This window comes from Leptonychotes weddellii, chromosome 7 (genome assembly GCF_054177405.1).
Source record: "Leptonychotes weddellii isolate Sample4059 chromosome 7, ASM5417740v2, whole genome shotgun sequence".
NCBI classification, from domain to species: Eukaryota; Metazoa; Chordata; class Mammalia; order Carnivora; family Phocidae; genus Leptonychotes; species Leptonychotes weddellii.
This window is the reverse complement of record NC_138375.1, coordinates 107039502-107049702: the sequence shown is the minus strand read 5'-3', so window position 1 is coordinate 107049702 and position 10201 is coordinate 107039502.

The following is a 10201-nucleotide window of genomic DNA, read 5'->3' as shown; positions in this document are numbered from 1 at the left end:
TCTTTATACTTGCTATTTCCTCTACTGGAAATGTCATTTCCTCAGATACCTGCATGCCTCACTTTTTTGCATTGTTGAAGTCCTCGTTCACATGTCAACTTTTCAATATGGTTTTTCCTGACCGTGGTATTGAATATGCACAGTCTCTGGAACCACGCAGCCCAGAGTTGGATCATGGCTCTGCCACTTCTTCACAAACTATAAGACCACCACACTCAGGGGCCCTGCCCATAGATAAATTTCTGATCAATGGAGTGCCTGTTCTTTCTTTCCAATTCAGTGAGCTAAGAATTGCTCCTATAGGAAAGGGATAAAATCAAAACGACCTTATAATATGCAGCAAAGGTGACAACAGTTTCCTTTTCATCTTCTAGAAATAGATGCTATAATTAAGGAAATCTCTGCCATGAAAGTGAGCTGCTCAAGATGCACACATTATTTATTTAAGGTATAATTTTCTATCTGTTTCACAAGGAAACATACCATGCTGCTTCTTAGTGACATAGGAGCCATGTCTTTGAAACTCCAAAGTAATTATTGATAAAAGAACACCAGTGGATTTTATTTCACATCCAAGCAGTGATTTAGGCAATTTCTGGTCACAAAATTGATTAGGTAAATTTGGCTCTATTCTCTTTTAATTTCCTATTTGGCATTATAGAATTAAAAAAGGGGAAGGAAGGGGCAAACTTCCAAATAACTCTTAATTTCTATTTTCTTTATTTTTAAAAATAATTTAAACACACACAGACACATATACATTTGGAAACTACGGAAAGCTCATCATGAAAACATAATCATGAAAGCTGAATTGTTTTTATTATTTATTAACTCTGTATTAGGGATTAGGGACTATTTTGATGAAAAATGGATATCAAACCAGAGCAGAAGCCAATTTTGTGATTTTAATGTTGAACATAATGGGAGGATGGAGCCATGTGGAAAGATGACTGCAGATTTGCATCATTTATATTGTCCATCTATTTGACACAATTGTGTTTATTTTATTTAGCATGTGTGTATCGTGTCACGCTGCAGAGAAATTAGTGGTTTTTCTAGCTACTTTCTAAGCCAGGCAGGCAATATCCTGCTCTAAATAAGTTGTTTACCCAGGAACTCCCCCCACCTACAGATTCCAAAACCACTGACCTCCTTAGACCTGTCAGAGAATAATGTGCTTTGCTGAGTAGTGTCATCTGGTAAAAAACAGAAACTGTCATTTATTTAATGGCTTTCATTTATTATTTAAAACATAGATGAAAAGTTTCCTAAATAAGAAAATAACCCTTTCTATAGAATGTTTTATTTTAACCTCCTTTTTCTCTTGGCATTTGTTTCAATTCTTTAAAATTGTAAATATTACTATTTCCATCTAGAGATGAAGAAACATAGGCGCAAGTAATTCAGTAGTGACTAATTTTTTTTTTTTTTTTTAGAGAGAGGGAGAGAGTGGGGCGGGGAGGTGCAAAGGGGGAGAGAGAGAATCTCAAGTAGGCTCCATGCTCAGTGCAGAGCCCAGTGTGGGAATCAGTCTCATGATTGAGATCATGACTGTGGTTTTATACTATGTATGTGTTCAAATAGGGAAACTCTGTTTGATCTAGGTTCTATTTAAACCCCTTAGAATAATAAGCTGGGATCATGGGCTGTACAGACCTGTAAGGCAGGTTACATATCACATGTCCATTCATTTAACACATAGTGGTCAAGATACCTACTATGTGCCATACAGTGTTCTAGACACTAGGAATGCACAGATAAACACACAAAATGACTTACCTCGTGGAATTCACATCATAGTTCATATTAGCTTCTACTCCAAACAGACCTAACAGGTGGTTCTGACCTAGAGTTTACATAGATGTCATAGATAAACATTTATAAACCAGGAAGCTGAATAAAGCTCAGCTCCTTTCACTCCAGTTTATGAACTCAAAGGTACTTAAAGAGCAAAGTCTGCAGTTAGAAAGCTTAATAGCTTCAAAAGTAATGCTAAAAAAATAATCAAGATCTCAACTAGAATTTAATCAGTTATGCCTGAGTATTGACTTTTAAAACATTTCCTCTTCTGTCTTAAACATCAGTTACTATGATATTCTATTGGACCTATTTTTACTATACAATTTTTTGTCTTTACTCTAGAACTTCTCAAATATTTTGTAAAAGATTGTAGCAGCTGAATTCGTGCATGTTAATGTTGTTCTTTCATTAGTAACATGTTAATTATTTTTGCTCAAGTCACAAGCTGGGCTTTGTTGAAGCAGTGAAATGTAGAAGACCATAGCAACAGGTGTTGAAACTCTGCCATATGTGCAGAAGTAGCCTGGGTGATGTTTCAATATGATATCATTTCATCATCACACTGAATGATATTCGGTCAGGTAGCCTGAGTAGCTCAGTCGGTTAAGCATCTGCCTTCCACTCAGGTCATGATCCTGGAGTCCCGGGATCGAGTCCCGCATTGGGCTCCCTGCTCAGTGGGGAGTCTGCTTCTCCCTCTCCCCCTGCCCCTCCTGTCCCCTCATGTTCTCTCTCTCTCTCTTTCAAATAAAATCTTTCAAAACAATTTTTAAAAATGTAAAAAAGAATGATGTTAGGTGGATTCTATTTTTAAATTCTATTTTACAGGGGCACCTGAGTGGTGCAGTTGGTTAAGGGTCCGACTCTTGGTTTCAGCTCAGGTCGTGATCTCAGGGTCATGAGATCGAGCCACCTGTCAGGCTCCATGCTCAGTGGGGAGTCTGCTTGAGTTTCTCTCTCCATCTATCCCTGCCCCCCCCTTGCACTTGCTTGTGTGCTCTCTCTCTCTCTCTCAAATAAATAAATCTTAAAAAAATTCTATTTTACAAATAAAGAAAAAAGATTGATTACGTGACATTACCGAAGTCCTAAATGCTTAAAATAGAAAGGCCAGACCCAATCCTGCATCTTTCTAAAATTAACCATGATAAGCATTTCCTGAGCATTTATTATATGCTCGACACAGATAAGATGCTTTTTATTAATGAACTTAGTTCTCCCTATGATAGTTTAAGAAAACTTACATAACTCTCCCAGTTTTATATTCTCAGAACCTGAAATTCGAAGAGATTAACTAATTTTCATAATCTCACAGATCTGATAAGAAGTAGTGGGAATTTAAACTCAGGGAGTCAGATGCAAAAGTCCTTGCTTCCAAACATTATGATATATTGATCCCAATAACTACTGAGAAATATATCTGAGCCCCATACTTAATAGCCTGTAGTACCAGACAGCTATAAATAGTGGTATTACAAATCGAGAGTAGGGTTTTGGTTTTGTTTAATATAGACAAATGTGAGATAGGAAAGGAGGAGAACCAACTTTGTGGGGGAAGATTATGAACTCAAATTGGGATGTGATGAATGGGAAGTAGCTATGTGACACCGAGTGAAAATGTCAGATAGGAAGTTGGACAGATGGAATGCAACCCAGAGGAGGGGATTGTGCTGGGAACGTCTATGTAGAAACGTCCTTAGAATTAAAGCCAAGGTCATAAGTGGTAACACCTAGGAAAAGAATAGAGAGTAAGAAAAGAAGAGTTAGGACCAAACCTTAAAGAGTCCATCCACCTTTAAAGTCCTGGGAGAAGAGGCTGAACCAGCAGTGCCTCTGGGTCCTATCATGGAAATTCGTTCCCATGATAAATAAAATGGAAGGGAGACAAGGAGGGCTGGCTAACCATGCAAGGTTGGAATTATTATTCCTACTTTTAAGATAAGACAATGGAGGCTCAGAGAGTTGAAGTTATTTTCCTGAAGTAAGAACTAATCACTGGTCCAGATAGAATTGTGATCCAGCACATTTATGTCTAAAGCATTTACTATTTCTAATAAATCACACAAAAAGACCTGATATTTATAAAAGTGTTTTGTAAGCTGTCAAAGCTACACAAATACAGATTGTGGTTACAGTAAAATAGCTATTTTAACCATAGCCTGTAAAGTTGATGTTATCTTTACTTCCCGACTCTAATGTTAAAATGGAAGTCTAATGGAACAGTGAAGCAAAATTAACTGCAGACACTAACTTAGCAAACAGATCTTGTTTGCTAGATTCTGGGTACAGCTTTTACCATAACCCACTGAGAATCTTCCCCCCCCTTGCCAATTAATAGGATTTTGACGAGACCATTTTAGATACATCTAGAGATGTATTATAAATTGTAATTTGTTCTATTTATTTAATGAAAGTTATTAAGATTAATCCTCATTTTCTTGCAAATGAAAAAAAATTTCCATTTAATTAAAATTAATGACCTTACACTAACAAAGATTTTTGAGTTCAGAGAATGAGATTTAAGATTTAGTGTAAAAGGGTTTCCCAGCACAAATGTAATAAATTGGAAGCCCACTTTGGCAGTATGATGATAATTTCCTTGGCAAATTTCAGCTCTTCTATCCCTAGAAGCAGTGAGGAGAAACTGCAGGATGCTAACAGAATATGGGACTCTTTGTAGCAAGCGACATGACTTTGGTTTTGGTCTCCTGCCTCATTTATGCCTAAACATTATATTTTACTTATTTTGAAATTTTCCCCTTAATGTGAATGGGTAAAAGAGGAGGGGAAAATGGAATTTAAATACCATAAAATCTACCCTTAATATTGTGTCATTTTGTGCACAGTCAAGCTTTGGATATTAATGGGAGAATTAAATTAAAGGTTTTAACATAAAACCAGAAGATTAAGCAAACAGCAAAATATATTTTCCTGTGATGCCTATTGAGTATACCCCTCATATAAAGCCTCCCTGGCATCCTTAAGACTCTATGTATAATTTATTAGAAAAGCAAAAGTAAAATCCCCTCCGTGCTAAATTGCAAAAATTACTTATCCTTAATGTCAATGGACAGAGTAAGATTTTTTTTAAATAGCTGAGATTCCAGGACAAATCTGTTTAAGTCTCTCTTCTAATCTAAGGTCAAATTTCACTTAACAGATACTGTAAAAACTAAAAGGCAAACAAGTGAGAGCAGCCACTCTTTCTTTCTAAACCAACAGGTCACCTGGTTTGGCAGATTGCAACTCCCCCGACCGTCTTTGTTCCAGTCCAATACAGCGATTTTGTTTATAAAGAAACACTCTTCCTGGAAATGGTAGACTAGGGAAAATACCCACAACATGAAGTCAGAGATCATATTCCCCAAGAACATCATCCAGTTGGCCCTTTGGTGATTTGAAAATAAGAATAAAAAAACACAAGTCATTGGAATGCAGGAAGAATGGTTAGAGGTGGTCTGTTGAAGAAATATTATGTCTGTTCAATCATGAAATACTGCTTTAAGGGGACTGTCTGTGGAAGTCGCCTCGGATGAGTGGGTGATTTCTTGCTCCAGAGGGAAGAAAGAGGAAAAAGGGCAGCTTCTGTTCTCACTTGTCTGTCAGGCACAGTATTTGAGCCTCGTTGTCATGGTGGTGGTGTTTGACCAGGACAGAGAAAGGTGGGTTGGCTAAAGTCTGACTGGTTTTTATTCACAAGCGATAGGAAAGGAAGGGAGGGGCTGAAGCCAGCCAGTTTTATTTAAAAGAATTTGTTTTTATTTTTCATTTTTTTAAGATTTTATTTATTTGAGAGAGAGAGAATGAGAGAGAGAAAGCACATGAGAGGGGGGAGGGTCAGAGGGAGAAGCAGACTTCCCGCCGAGCAGGGAGCCCGATGCGGCACTCGATCCCGGGACTCCAGGATCATGACCTGAGCCGAAGGCAGTCGCTTAACCAACTGAGCCACCCAGGCGCCCAGAATTTGTTTTTAAAAGAACATCGTAGGTTAGGGTATGAATCCTGGATCACTGCATTGAAAACTCGTGATGTATTGTATGGTGGCTAACATAACATAATAAAATTAAATTAAATTAAAAAAACAAAACATAACATTGGAGGTAATGCCTCCTCTCGGGGGCTGTGCTGAGAGTAATCACATACCAAAGCTGCCAATATTTAGGGAGCTCAGCAAGGGGGATGACAAGTGGACGACAGTATCCGGGCCTGTTTTGATCTTCCAGGACTCATCAGGCTTCACAGTTGTGCTTGCTCAAAAGCACTCGGACAGTAAGAGAATAGTTAATTTACCCTGAGCACACGAGTCAGGTTCAGAAAGCAACAATGGAAAGGCCAAAGACAGGGCTCCTGGGTTGCTGGATCCTCCCATGCTGCCCCAGTGACGCCTTTGAAAACTCTGCCAGTTAGATGGCTGGAATGCAAGTAGGAAAGCCGCACGTGATGTTGCTGTGTGTGCGTTCAGAGCGACTGTGGAAAGAATGCACTCACTTGCTATTAAAGCTCTAGTTTGTAGTCACATAGTTCTTAATTCAGCCTTTTCCTGGAGTTCAGAAGAAAGAATGTGTAATTATTTCTTTGGAAAAAAAAGAAACTACTTACTTCATATCTGCTTAGCACCAGACACTGTGCTAGGCTTGTGAGAAATAGCAATAAAAAAGACATAAAGTCCTTGCCCTTGATAAGGTTAGTCTAGTGTGTTCTGCACAGCATCAAACAATCACATGCCTGTACATGTCAATAAACACAAAATATAGGGCCTCTGAACAAAAAGTATGGGGTGCAGTGACTGATGATAGCAGGGACACCTGATTGAAGTGAGGAAGGGTCATTTCGGCAGAGACCAAAACATAAAGAAGATTTAACAAGGCACAGAATATAGGGAATAGTCCAGCTGATACAAGGAGCCTAAGGAGAGGGAAGGCCCCATGACCTCTAGAACCGAGAGGAAGCAGAGACTATGTAAGAGCAAGAAGTTAAAAGGAAAGGTGAGAAGGTGTTAGGGTGGCTCATGGGAACTAATAAGAAAGCAGAGGATGGAGGGGAGTTGCCTTGTGAGGAATTAATAAGAAACATCTCCTCAAATCTCCCTTTCCTATGACATGTGAGCAGAGGAAGGGCATATCTTCACTGATGGAGTTCACAGGCCAGGGAAGATGTAGACTGCATCTCCCTGATGCCAAAGGAGCTCAAATGTTAAAAGAATGATTGAAGTGATTGTCCATGTGCACTTATCTCATGTGGTGATTCCATTTCCCTGTGCCCTGAGTTGACCCTAAGGTGTCACATTAAACAATCAGTAGTCATATTTATAATATATGTGTCTTCATCTTGGACCTGTCTATCCTGAATCACTTGGATGCATCTCACTGTTAACTGGTTTAGAGCCTTGGCCCAAATCACCCTTTTGAGACACAAATCAAGTAGAATTTAACACGTTATTGTGATTACTTAATTGATATACTCTCACTAGAGCATAGTATAGAACATCAGAACAAGCAGTCAGCAAGGTATTTGGAGTTTCCCAGTTCTTCACAGGAGATGCTTTTGGTAATCTCTCTGTCTAGAGTGAAGTCCTACCAGGAAGCTCTAAGAGGGACTTACCAAGCCTCTAGTACCATCTGGCAATTCAAGCATCATTCCCTTATTGCAAAAGTCACCTTTCACATGGTATTAACTGGATCTCATACCTGGGGTCTTGGTAAAATTTATTAGCATCACGAGGATGTTTTTGACACGTTTTTGAGCATTACACAAGTCCAGCTACATTGCAATAGACTGTAGACACACGCAGTCAGCTCTCCATAAGACCCGAGAAGGGCTGAATATGGTAGACCAGGATGGAGCCTGCCATGGTCACTTCTTGGGGAACAGACAGAAAAATGTACCCAGCCAGCTTTTCAAAAAGTATTTATTGACTCTCCTAATTGAAAAACATGCAAACTGGTATAAGGTATTGCTTGATTCTGAACTCAAACTTGACCACATATCTCAATTATATTTCCTCTAATTTCCTAGCCTTCTGGTAGGAAAAGGACTATAGTAGTTTCAAACCTCCTATCATCCTTCTACAAAGCCCTAAAGAAAATATGGAAGGTTTCTTTTTAACCCCTACATTATGGTAAAGAAGAATTTTTCTTTGCCAGGATTCTTTTAAAATTTTTAGGGGCACCTGGGTGGCTCAGTCGGTTAAGTGTCTGCCTTTGGCTCAGGTCATGATCCCAGGGTCCTGGGATGGAGCCCCATATTGGGCTCCCTGCTCAGTGGGGAGTCTGCTTCTCCCTCTCACTCTCCCTCCTCTCCCCTGTTCATGCTCTGTCTCTGTCTCTCTCTCAAATAAATAAATAAAATCTTAAAAAAAGAAAAGAAAAAATATTTTTATAGATGGGGAAAGAAATAAGAAAGAAAGAAAGGAAAGAAAAAAAAGAAAAGGAAAGGAAAGAAAAATGATGGAGAAGCAAACAAAAAAATGTCTCTTCCACTTCCTTTTTAACTCTGTCAATGAGGGGGGTTGATTTTTTGTTTGTTATTTCTGAGGGGATGCTAAATGGAATAAAAGTCATTCTGCTGCTTCCTAGTTTGGAATTTGGGCTACCTTACATGTTACCTCTTCTTTCTCTCTGCTCCGTGGTCTTCTCTGTTACAGATATGTGGCCTCCAGAATTCAGCCAAGAAAGGCAATCAGAAGTTAGGTCCCCGTTTGCAGGATGACATGTTGATCTACTCCCTAATCCTGGTTAGGATTCCATAAGTCCATTTGTATGACTCAGGCTAGCTAGAGATACCCATTCCATATGGCCTCCAGTCTTTTTATCCACTGGATGGTCTGGGAAGGAAATGAAGTCATAGCCTGGCTGGACTGTGAGGGGTAACTGCTTCCTGGCCATAGTGAGTGGCCCTGGCAGGCCTGAGAGTACATAGGAAGATTCAGAGGAGGAGAGAGGACACTAAGAATCAGTACTTTCTAAGGCAGTAACTTCCTTCTTATCTCCTGTAGTACACGTCTTCTCTCAGGGACATTCTTAAGGACTGTTGACCAAGACTTTTCTCTGGTTATAAAACCCAGTAATTAAACCAAGGGAAGGGTAAATACCTAGAGCTTCTATAATTTGTCCCAATGTTATCTTCTAGTGATTGCTGATACGGTACCAACTTGTGTTCTCAAAAGATGTCCTACAATATTGTGAAATCCCTGTGTTTGTGTGAACATTCTCCCCTTCATAACTACCATTTTCAGCTACCTAATTTCAAATAGTTTTTCAAGGATAAAATCAATTTCTCCTTCCTTCTAGAATCCTATTGGTAATACTGAATCTCTCCTTATAGAAAGAGATTGGGGGCACCTGGGCAGCTCCGTCAGTTAAGTGACCATTGATTTCAGCTCAGGTCATGATTTCAGGGTCATGAAATTGAGCCCCTCATCGGGTTCTGAGCTCATCAGGGAGTCTGCCTGAGATTCTCTCTCCCTATCCCTTTGCCCCTTTCCCTGCTTATGTGCATGCACTCTCTCTCAAATAAATAAATCAGGCTTTAAAAAAAGAAAGAAAGAAAGAAAGAAAACTAGAGACTAGACAGTGTATAGCAGAATAGTTTAAAGTTCACTCTGCTATCAGATTGACCATGGTTCTGGTCTTTCTTAGCAGCTTACAAGCTCATATCTTTTTTTTTTTATTTTTTTAAATTTTATTATGTTATGTTAGTCACCATACAATACATCATTAGTTTTTGATGTGGTGATCCAGGATCCATTGTTTTCATATAACACCCAGTGCTCCATGCAGTATGTGCCCTCCTTAATACCCATCACTGGGCTAACGCACTGCCCCCCCCCCCAAACCCTGTTTGTTTCTCAGAGTCCATAGTCTCTCATGGTTCAACTCCCCCTCCAATTTCCCCCCCTTCATTTTTCCCTTCCTTCTGCTAGTGTCCTCCGTGCTATTCCTTATGTTACACAAATAAGTGAAACCATATGATAGTTGACTTTCTCCGCTTGACTTATTTCACTTAGCATAATCTCCTCCAATCCCATCCATGTTGATGTAAAAGTTGGGTATTCATCCTTTCTGATGGCTGAGTAATATTCCATTGTATATATGGATCACATCTTCTTTATCCATTCATCTGTTGAAGGGCATCTTGGCTCTTTCCACAGTTTGGCTATTGCAGACATTGCTGCTATGAACATTGGGGTGCATATGGCCCTTCTTTTCACTACATCTGTGTCTTTGGGGTAAATACCCAGGAGTGCAATTGCTGGGTCATAGGGTAGCTCTATTTTTAATTTTTTGAGACACCTCCACCATGTTTTCCAAAGTGGCTGTACCAACTTGCATTCCCACCAACAGTGTAAGAGGGTTCCCCTTTCTCCACAACCTCTCCAACATTTGTTGTTTCTTTCCCTGTC